The sequence below is a fragment of the Ixodes scapularis genome, unplaced genomic scaffold, assembly GCF_016920785.2.
Source record: "Ixodes scapularis isolate PalLabHiFi unplaced genomic scaffold, ASM1692078v2 PGA_scaffold5__190_contigs__length_132052651, whole genome shotgun sequence".
Classification (NCBI taxonomy): Eukaryota; Metazoa; Arthropoda; class Arachnida; order Ixodida; family Ixodidae; genus Ixodes; species Ixodes scapularis.
In genome coordinates, this window is record NW_024609880.1 from 118777114 (window position 1) to 118787854 (window position 10741).

The following is a 10741-nucleotide window of genomic DNA, read 5'->3' on the forward strand; positions in this document are numbered from 1 at the left end:
GTGTTTGACAAGACTCTGTTAAGAGCAAAGTATTCTTTAGAGAGCGCCGTTAGTTGAGTCAGGAGCGACTCCACAAAATCAGTGGAACAGGTGTTCGTCATACACAACAGAATACAAATAAAAAAAAACAGAAATAGCTTTGTAAAGCAATTATTAACTTCATTTTTACCGACGCCCTCGTCGCTTTGGTGTCTGTGGTTGCGACAGACACTAACATATGTAACAGCATTGAAGCGGCGTAAATGACAAAGTCACATTTCGCTGTACGCGTCTTGGAAATAAGCCCAAAATTTAACTGACGCGATTAGTAAAAAAAAAAAAAAAAAAAAACTGACTGTGCGGCGGATGGGCGTATTCCAGATAAAGACAATCACCCACTTTTTATTGCACCCCGGCTTGCACTGGTGTGGGGAGTTTATGATAAGAAACAAGAAAACGAGATACGACGTGGCCAACTGTAGACACTGACGTCCTAGGCAACAGAATGCGTGGCCGGACCCAATAGTCTTATTATCGCTCAAAAACCGATTAGATTTCGGGATTTTCTGATAACAACGCCCAAGAAGGAATCACAAAGTGAGAGTAGTTAGTTTAGTAAGTCACACGCCTGGCGTTTTTTGAGGCGTCAGTGACTATATATAGGATGTCCCATGTCATCAGGCTCGAGCTAAAATAGACAGTAAAAATCGACGCCTGCATGTAGCAATCTAAACTTTTCGTCAAAGATGTATTACACAGGTCAGATTTTTTTTTGGTAAAATTCGAACGCGTAGCTCTTTATCTGTAAAATATACGGCCAAGAAACTTGCCAGGGTCAATGGCGGGTTGTGACGCAGACGACGAAGTCAACTTGAGGGACGCGTTTGGCGCTCGCATTAATAGATGGCGCTAGCTCTTTATCAAGACTGCTCGCAACCCCAGTGGATTATTAAAATAAACATAGTTTTTTTTAAGTACCTTTGGTTTAAGAGTTAATGCGGACAATAAAAACAAAACAAAGTTTAAAAAAAAACGCGTTGCATAACGACGGCGTTTTTGCTGCCAACGGACTTCGCCTACGTGTCGTCTGCTCTTTTCGCTCGTCGGCTACACCCAACGGTATTAGATTAGCTTAGCTACGGAACTGCTCACATACGCTGCATGCACGAGCAGTATCCCTTTCACTCACCACGACTCGCCTCCCGTCGTTCGACGCGCCGGACGGCTACTTTGGTAACTGCATTGTGTTCTATAGGATACGTACGTTTCGAAGCGCAGCGTCTAGATGACGTTCCACCGTACTTTATAGAGCACACAGTTCGTAAACGAAAATCTAGATGGCGCTTCGAACGACGGGAAGCGGAGTAAAGTGAGTGAGGGTGGGGGGAGCCCCTTCCGCGCGAGTTCCAACACTGAGGTAATCTAGTAACTTTGGCTACACCTTCGGACGCTGCTCCCGACTCGATCTATCAATACGCGTGCCTAACGCACCCCGCAACTCGATTTGCTCGTCTCTGTCGGCGTCCTCTGTTGACCAGGGCAAGTTTCTTGACCCTATTTTTTTGCAGAAAGGGGGCTACGCTTTGTAATTTTACAAGAAAAATCCGACCTGTGAAATATATATTTCAGGAAAAGTTTAGATTGCTTTTGCAGGCACCGATTTTTACTGTCCCTTTTAGATCGAGCCTGGTGGCTTGGGACATTCTATACATAGCTTATAAAATAGTCATTATGTCAATAATAGAATAATAAAACGTAATTTGGAACTTTTGTATAAATGACACCCTACGATTTTAGAGAAGGCTACAAGAAATCTGTAAAGCCGGGGTCACACTGCTCATACATCATATAAAGACAGTCTGCAAACACGGGTCACTGCAATGTCCGTGGTTCGAATGCCGCGAGCCCAAGTTTCCTCTCTGAACTCAGTGCCACTCGACATTCGAATCACGAATCTCGCGGTGACTCTCGTTCGAGTCTCCCTGCAAACTGTTTTTTTTTTTTTTTTTTGTACAAGCAGCGTGGCTTCGGATTTACGTTTATATTCTGAACGTAAGAGGTTACATTCGTTACGTATCTAGCCCAGAGAGCTGGTATTTTATTACTGACCAAAAAGAAATCGATCGTCCAGACTTAAATTTGTGTGACCAAATATACGTGTTCGTTAAATAATGAATCTCGATAATTACGTCTAATTTTCACAAGGGTATTCGACGAGACTACGGCAAAGATTTCTTTCATATTTTTGGTACATATCGTAATATTGCTTTTAAATTTTCTTCATTCCACGAACGGTGGAGGCGTGGAACGGACTTTCTTGTGTTATAATACAGTTAAGTCGAAGTCAAACAGATATTTGTTGCGCTTCTCGTTTATGTTAATTATATATTTGACTTTATTAGTTCCGTTTAGTTGTTTGGGCCCTTCATCGTTCCTTCTGATTACTTTTATTATATTGTTGTAAAACACCTTTCAGAGCCTGCTTGCATGACTATAAGAATTGTGAAAACAACAACAACAAAAAAAGAAGTTTACAACTTCCTGTATCGCCGAGTTAGAGCGCAGCTCTTGAGGAGGAGGAGGGGAGGGTGCTGATACAAAACTTGAAAGTACAAAACAGCAAGGAAGAGGACGGGAACAGGACATCTTTCATTTTGCAACAACATAAAATGGCACAACGATAAACCCCCTCCCCCCCCCCCAAAGGTTTTAACGTTCTCAAAAAGAAAAGGAGATATTTTTTTAAAGGAAAGGGAATTTACTATAGATATAAAAATTTAAAAAGCGCTGGTGTCACGACGAGGTATTACAAATCTAGTTATCTCTGATTACTCAGAATTCAACCTTTGTCATTGTATTGATAATGAAGGTGCAAAAATATTGTTGTTTACAATCCCAAAAGGAAATAAAAATGTGGTATAAATAAAAAAATTTTAAATGCTCTAGCGTCACGACGAGTTGTCAGTAATCTAGTGATCTCTAGTGTTAGGAATTTGAACTCTGTCTTTGTCAATGATAATGAAGGTGCAGAAACGTCGTTGTTTACAGTCCCCATGGCAAACGATTCAATGATTTCTCTCCCAAATCTGTTGTTGTGCCCGCCCAGTATTCTAGTAGCAGAGAAATAAAGAGTACAGTCATCGCACGTGCGGCTGTGAACGACAATTGTGTGATACGACTCATTTGAAGCCTTTGATGCGTCCGAGTTGTGTTCTCTGAGTCGCTGGTTGGCGCATCACCCGGTCTGTCCAATGTTCTGACTGCCACAGCTTAGTGGAATTGAATAAACCTTTCTTTCTTCGCATTCTACGAACGTTTTGGCATGCATTACATTGCACCCTCTGGGACTGTCGCTCCCATTAACATTTTACACATCTGTTTTGGGCGCATACGACAGGAAAAAACATCACTCGTGTCGACCTTGGAGGCGATAGATTTTAAACGGTGCGCGGAATCGTGCGTGTAGGGAATCACAGCGAAACGACCTTTCTTTTTGAAAACAGATTGCCGAAGTTGTGGTATGAGAATAAACCTCTCAAGGGTGGAACGAAGTAGGTCAGCAGGAAAGCCTGCTTTTTCCAACCTCTGCTGCTGCAACTTGAGGCTACGTTCAGAGAAATGCGTGAACGACTTAGGGAATGAGGAGTTGAAAACTGACCTTACTATGCCATGCTTAACTGACTTGGAGTGAGCACTGGTGGAAGAGGGGACTGGCTTGTCCAACCTCTGCTGGAAGGCACAACGAAGACGTGCCCGGGTAAAAGTTAGTCCCGCCGCACAGTCTGAAAACTTTAAAGATGCTGTCAGCGGACACAGCGTCTGGATAAATCACCAAGTAGTCATCAACGTACCTAAACACTAGGCAACCCTGGAAGGACTTGACCAACTGACCGTTGATAACCCTGCCAGCAAAAATAACTATTTCACTAAGGACACGTGCAAGGCGAGAGCCTATACAAACTCAATTCTATTGCCTGTAAATATTTCCTTCGTATTCTACTAAATTGGACTGGAAGTAAATATTTATCACGTCCATAAAGCCCTCAATTCAAACACAGGAGGTATTTCGAAAGTCGCAAATTTCGTGTTCATGGATCGCAATAGTCACATAATCTAAGATGAGTTTTGGTTCTAGGTTGTAATACATATCTTCAATGTCGAAAGACATAATCGAGTGCGGAATGGAACTAAAATGAAGTGAATTTGAACAGGGGGATTAATTCAAAGGAGTTTTGGACTCTGAAAGGCTGAGGGAGGATATTAGACAGATGTTTTTGTAGATAACGACCCAGGGGTCTTTGCCAACAGCTAATTTCTGAAATTATGCTCCTGAAGGGAACTCCATACTTGTGAGTCTTTGCAGTAAAGAACACAGACAAATACCGTTTGGCAGGACTACCGATGACGCTCTTAAGAGAGTCAGGTACAAGGAGGAACACAGTTTTGTTGCCCTCGAGCGCCGTCTATCCGAAGGTCTATTAACCAACACGCTCGTTTTCAATTGTAACTGAGGGTACTGAGGGGACGGTATGCCCCTCTTCCCCCTTCCCTCCTTCTCCCTCCTCATTTCCTCCTCCCTTGTCCTCCTTCCCTCCTCCCTACTCCTTCCTCATCCCTTGCTCCTCTTCTTCCTCCATACTCCCCCTCCTCCCTCCTCAACCTCCTCCACTCCCTCCTCCTCGCTCCTCCTTTCTCCCCCCTCCTCTTATCCTCCTTCTCTTCATCCCTCCTCTTCCTCCCGCTCCTCCCGAGTGGACGTTTCCCATAATGCAAGACGCGGGTCACGAGTGAGACCCGCGCGGTGCATCGTGGGTCATTTCCCATAATAATAGAATAGAATAGAACAGAAAAATGTAACAGGCGGGGCCCTCGTGACGTCACTCGTGGCCCTCGTGACGTCAATCATGACGTCATGCTATGAGTCATTATGTGAACGTCCCCTAATGCAACACCCGGGTCACGAGTGAGACCCGCGCGTTGCATTCTTGGACGTTTCCCATAATGCACGGCGTGGTTACGCCGATGGCGACGCCGACGCCAACGCCACTCAAGCTGGAAACGGGAGCTTAAAAGCTTTGCTTTAAAACCCTTTCGGTGTTGCTGTCAAACCGCAAGCTCAAAAGTTTCCTAGACACGCCGAGGAGGACAGCGTGCATGTAGTCCGGAACAAAGGATTCAATAACATTAAAATATAGCCAGTTGAGCAATGCCAGACGCACCCTTAAATCCTCTGCAATCAACACCTGTGGTGCAGCTTCATACATGTCACGAATTGCACTTTTTGATTGTCTGACATTAATTACCTCTGCAGATACTGTACAGCAAATTGCACTGTTAAAGAGATATCAAGGGTGCAAACATCAACTGTAACCGTAACAGGAGTTAAACTGCTTCGTGTTTCGCAGCAAAGGACGGGCCAAAGAATCCACACTGCAGCATACTGCAAAGGCCTCACTTAGCACCTCAGTGCCCTTGCGCTTCCATACAAACCCCTAATGACAGAAGATTGCACTGTTGCAGAAACTAATGAGCCAGAAACTAAGAACTTTTAAACAAGTCCTTGCACGTTAATTAAGTCCATCGCATATGCTAGAAAATGTATTTGGTCGATTAAACCTTGCTCTCAAGAAGCTATAATCAAAAAACTCTCTAGAACCCTTCTCAGTTAAGAGGCTAATGAGCTGTCAAAAAAAAGTTCCATCCCATTTATCTAAACCACACAACTTCTTACAAATCCGGCACTTCTGTATGCCCATCTGAACTGTGGAGGTCAAACACATATAGGGAGCTAGCCACAACCTGCCTTCCAAACAAGGTGTCTACAAGGAACAAGGCGTTCCTCATCTCAGTAATTGAACGCCGGCTGCTGATAATAAACACAATAATCAAAACGAGGGCTCCCGCTTTTGTCACCTTCCACTACAAGCAAGCTCGTCGTTGGATGGCTCACTTTCTCCGATTCACAGATGGGCTCCTCATCGGAGGCGCCATAAAATGTGTCTTCTTTAACTGACTCTTCTTAATCCAAGTCGTCTTCCGAAGATTCAGACGAGGAGGCATCCTGTGCAACAAAAACGGCGTCAATTTACGACGCCAGATATAGCACAGTTGCACAGCGTCAACAAAAAGCCCTCGCAGTGCAGGACGCTACTCTACCACAAATGTGAAATTAAACAGAGCAATAGACAATTTGCGAAATTCCGAAGAACCAAGGGACACGCAGCGATTGTAGTCACACGCACTCGCCATGAGCAAAAACAAATTTCGAAGTAAAAAAAAAAAAAAAAAGGGCCACGACGAAGGTTTATGAAACGCTGTACTCTTTTGAGACATTCGCTTTAAAAAATCATTTTGCAGATGCAAACATGTGCAGCGCAGCAACTACAATTCCTGCGGGAAACTTGGTGCTTAGGTAATTTAGCAGAGCGTAAATTTTTTTTTTTTTTTTGCAAGGAACTGAACGGGTGTAAAAAAGGGTTTGTTATAAGTGACTAGAGCTCTGTCGCTGCCCTACGCACAAGCCGCTTAGGCTTATGTGGGGTATGAATCTCTGTAAAATTGTATGTGGAAAAGATGAAATAAAGATTATTATTATTATTATTATTATTATTATATCACGATAGGGATGGCACAGTTCTCCCAAGGCTTGACCTACAAGATTTTTCAAAGTTCTCCATTGAAGAAGACATAACAAAATAGCCTCGTTAGAGTGCCGAGGAAAAAGAAGTCGCTAAAGTTTTGCTGACGTTATAGCACAGTGCATGAATCTGTGCGGCGACTGATGTTTTCTTGTACATTGCATTAAAAATGCAGTTTATCAGCAATCACGACCCGCATCTAAAGTGTATGCTTAGATGTGCCATATCCAATAAAACTATATGCTCATCCGAGGCAAGGTATGGCGAACTTCAAATCTAATGAAGGGCTCAATGCCAATATACAAATGCAGGATAAGCAACTCACTTTCTCTGCAAAGATTAAGAGCCGCACACGTTTGGCCTCTGCCAAGGTTGTTAATATTCTCGTACTTACCTAAAACAGTGCTTGCCTCAACCAGCGAGCGTATTTAAAGAGTTTTGGCACCTACACTGCGGAACACTGCTTGTCTATTCTCCAAACATACAAGGATTCTAGAATACACATTTTCGTATCAGAAAACAGTGTCATGCGGAAGGCTATGTTTGGCTTTTAGTACCTTTATTACTAAAGGTTACATAAATGAACCCGACGCTGCTGATTAGTGGTCATTACCAGCTCCAACCTACCAGCACTGCCAGCCACCCTTCTGTTACCCTTGGTAATAAAGGTAACGAAGGCTGAAGAGAACCAGCCTGCAGTCATTTTAATGGGAGATCATCAGCTGTCCTCTTTCTCAGAGCTCACAAAGAGGCTCTTTAGATGTTCAGAAGGCACCGTTTGTCCTAGTTTCCTTCTCTTCAAGTTCACAATGTTTGGACGAATACTAAAATCCAGTTTGGTCTAAATGAAGAAGACCATGCTACACAAATTGGAGTATCAAAGTAACAGTAGTACCAAATACTATGCTCCAAGCCATGAAAAATAATTAAAAATTGCATGACATCGCAAGTGATGCACCGACAAAATTCATAGACTTCACTCTTAACACCATATAATTTTAAATAAAAACTGCAGTAAAAATTAGAAGCACGGGACATTCACCAGAAAGTAATTTTTAACTTGTTACTTAGACCTGATATTTAAACGCGCATATGACAACAGTAAAAGACGTAATCAAGGAAGGTCTATAGTTCATACATGAGTTGCTGACGTATGCGCGTAAGTAGCCGTCTCGGAAATAAGCATATTGCTACCGTAGTCAAATACGTCTCCGACAAACACAAAAAAAACTCGGCGTTTCCGAATGCATACGATCGGGACCAAGTGCACATATTCAACATGGCCAACCCTATGTTGCCTTTCTGCACCGAAGCTGTATTGAGGCCCTGGTAAGTATGTGTGAATCATGCCTCCCGGCACGGCGCGGCACTCGGAGGACGTCAATGTCATGGTTCTCTAAACGACGACGCCAGATGAGTTTCCAAAATAGCATAGGAGACATACACCAGGTGCAACTTTCTATTAGTTTTATTGGTTGAGAAATTAAACTTAAACAAATTGGGATAACAGAGGCCACCTCTGAACAATGAAGTTAGAGCTAATTCTGTAAGACCCTCAAGGTTCGCGAGCCATTGATATTCATAAATTTCGCGAATGAAAAAATTCGTGAAATTTAAGGGCACGCTAAAATTTCGGTTCTTAAGAGTTTTAATGCACGCGTCTGGAATTCGCGAAATTTTGTGGCCGCGATTATTTCCTCTGTGACCGAGTCGCGAAAAATAGGGGCCGCGAAAATGAAGGGTTTTCCTGTAGTTCTCTTAGAACCCCTCTAAGGACGCCCCCAATTATCTTTTGACTGGTTAGAAACTTGCATTAAAACTGACCTTAGACAAAAATAGATTAAAATGGAGAAACATTCATGTTGGCAAAATTCACACTATTTCGTAAGTAATAAGAAAATTACAACCACAAAAACCACGATGTGCATGGCACCGCAGTTGGCAGGCGTGAAGCAAACTACGCTCTCTTCAAAGACCCACCCATAACGTCTCTACGTGACTCTAGCTTTGCCAGGCCTTCCTGATCTTGAAGAAGGTGTGGGGGATGATAGCCGAACTCTTTTTGAAAAGGTCACCGCAATAAATGGAAATTGACTCCGTTGTGTGTGTGTGGGGGGGGGGGGGGGGGGGGCTTAATGCGGTGTTGTTTCTGTTGTCTCCACATTTATCGAAGTCTGTTTCTTTATTTAATAACTCTCAAAGATCAATATAAACTGCATTTAAAAAACATTAAGGTGGTTAACACAATCATACTTATTATATTGCGTTCAGAAAGAAACCCTTGACGGCTCTGTTTAATCACGAAACGAGGTATGATAACGTCATGAGCCGCGCGCGTTTAACACCACGCAGCGGTACCACACATCTAAGTGTTATCTACCCCACCGTATTAAAATGTGATACACTACTATTTCGTGTTTGATCTTTGTTTCCTCAGTCTCCCAAACCACCAAGAAGGTGGATAAAACAAGAAAAGAGGCTAAGAAACCATTGCAGAAGACTTTCAGGGAGGAAGATGCGGGCTCAATAGTTCAGTTTGCTGGTTTCTCTAAAATAAAGCCTGGAAATGAAGATACGTTTTCAACTACTTTCTATTGAAAATGCACCAAATTGGTACTAATTAATACTTCCTTACCTGATCAGGACAGAAACACTACGACAGCATGCTTCACTGCTTCCTGTTTATACAGGCTGTGTTTTTCCTGGTTTCAAAGTATCATAAATAGCCATGAATAAGGGCAGTCACTTCATCTTAGAGCGTAGAAGCTCACATAGGAGACTGTGGTATTTACCACGGGGTTTACAGTGCGGCCATTTGACGGTTGAGAATGGCCTTGTGGTTGCTCCAGGGATGCTTTATTCGGTGTGAAAATGGTCGTATTCTTCGTTTGTTTTTGTCTGCTCGGTTGCAAGGAAGGTTGCCGGAGCTTGCGGAAGCTTATATTCAAAGCGCGAAATGCCGTTTGTGAGCGGTCACTTACTTGCACAGTCTCGCAGTTTACTATGGTTTTTCGCTTTTTTTGGTAGAGAACAATAATTCTCTAGAAAAGAGTCAGAGTACAGGCTAGCTGGTGGAAGTCAACCATTTCGTCGTTTACCCTGAGACTGGTTTTTTTTTTGAAGAGCAGAAGTATCAGAAAAAACAGACAGGTCTCAACAGACCTGTCTGTTTTTTCTGATACTTCTGCTCTTTAGAAAAAAAAACCAGTCTCAGGGTAAACGACGAAATGGTTAATAATTCTCTGTCGCACCTTAGATGCCAGCAATAAAGGTGTCCCGCGGAGGTATCTGAGATCGTTTAAATATGGCAGTAACTCACTCTGCTGGCTCTAAGCATCCTAGAAACCTTTATATCTTGACGATACGCGGCCGATTTTGCTATTGCAAAAGCAATCAAAGCTCACAACGCACAAAGGTCATTTCCGGCGTTGAAAGGAGCATGTTCCGAAACCAGAACCACTCTCAGTCAATAGACGTGTTTCACTTACACTCGTCCTCAGCCACCTCGTAGGCATATCCGGGAAGGGCGACAAAAATTATGAAACATTTCAACTTGCATATAGTAAAAAATAGAAGTCAGACGAAACTCGGATGAGTGATGGTTATCCTTATATCCTAAATCCATCATATTGGCGTGGCGATGGCAAAACATAGATTTCGCCCATACTGGAAGTGACAATATTTCAAGATGACGGCGCCTTTGTGATATAGGCCTATAGCAAGCGAAGGATCTTCGCGCCCGCGACCGCGATGGAACCTCGAAAGTATATCTCGAATGCGCACGGCTCGTTGCCGATACCGCCCGCGGACCACGATTCAACCAAGGCAGCACGCGCTCGAGAGCTGACGAACAAACACATCACTCTCGCTAAAAAAGAAAAAAAAGTGCAATGTTTTTGAGATGATTATTGCAGTATTATGTTTGCTCTATACGAAAAATAGCATTTTTCGACTGCTCATATTTCCTTTTATCATCTACAAAAGCATACATATTTTGTAATAACAGCGTTTGCCATCTCAACGAAATGTCCCGTTTTGATTGGTCACATGTCGTCCTGGCTGCCGGAACAATGATCTTTTCATCGTCGGAGCTGACCTCGGTGTGTTCGGTTTTTGATTGCTAA